This window comes from Benincasa hispida, chromosome 7, assembly GCF_009727055.1.
Source record: "Benincasa hispida cultivar B227 chromosome 7, ASM972705v1, whole genome shotgun sequence".
NCBI classification, from domain to species: domain Eukaryota; kingdom Viridiplantae; phylum Streptophyta; class Magnoliopsida; order Cucurbitales; family Cucurbitaceae; genus Benincasa; species Benincasa hispida.
The window spans coordinates 32,606,884-32,607,893 of NC_052355.1; the positions used below are offsets into that span (position 1 = coordinate 32,606,884).

Here is a 1,010-nt window from a genome sequence, read left to right on the forward strand (position 1 = left end):
TTCACTTCCAAATTTATATTATTATGAAATAAATTCAAAGAAGAGGGTTATTTCACATCCCATTTGGGCTTTTGATTGATAGACATTAGAGAAAAACAGTAAAGATTTTAGAAGATAAAATTCCCACATCGGACGAAGTTGCGCTAAACAACCGGTTCAGCTACTATATAAAGCCACCCACGCATTCCTCGCAATTCCCAAAGCCGTGCAGTGAGCGCAGTGCGAACTATTCTTTCGCCTTTTACTAAAGAATACCGTGTGTTCATTGCTTTAAGCGGCATATGCTTATTTTTGGAGGGCCTATCCTTCGGGATAGGTCCTTACAATTGAGTATTTGAAATTTTGATTTTTATATAATATTTTAATTAGTTATCTGTTCTTAAATCTATTTTACTATTTTTTTAAAAAAAAAAAGAATAGAAGCGCCTAAAACAGGTACAAAAAAATCTTAAAAAATGGCAAAAGAAATGATGACAGTTTAAGTGGGGTGCAACGGATTGCAAAGTTCAACGAGGACACAGTTTAAGTGAGGAAGGATAAGGATAGTAGAAGTGGACATCATTCAACATGGGCCCGTTACAAGACAAGTATCTTGGGCGTTTTTCATCGTGTGTCGACATTACGCCTCTTCTCATGGGTCAGAGATTCAATATAGCACTCGGTATGCCGTTTTGATTCGACAATGCCTCGGAAAGGTATAAGTCTCAATTATATGCCCAAATGAATGGATGTCCAGGAAGTCCCGAGTTGGATTGTTGCCCATGGGCCGGTTAATGATGGTTCTCGATAAGCATGTCCGAGCAAGAGAGAGCTGATGACATCTCGACACTCGGGATGACATCCTAAAGCATCGGTGGGACTCAATAGTTCCTAGTTGGCCTGATACTTGCTCGAGTGATCTTGGTAAGCAGTGTGATGGTCCGGTAAGCGACCAATAGGTCGGTAGAAGCCCGGTAGGCACCTAAGTAGGCCGGTAGAGCCCGGTAAGCATTGTTATGTCTCGGAAAGCC

General features: G+C 41.0%; 1 non-coding gene across 1 annotated transcript; it reads left to right on the plus strand.

Annotated features, from left to right (window-relative positions):
- Positions 1-201: 201 nt before the first annotated feature.
- LOC120082289 lies at positions 202-318 on the plus strand. The gene has a single exon (XR_005483121.1). It is a non-coding gene; the product is annotated as a U5 spliceosomal RNA (small nuclear RNA).
- The last annotated feature ends 692 nt before the right edge of the window (positions 319-1,010 follow it).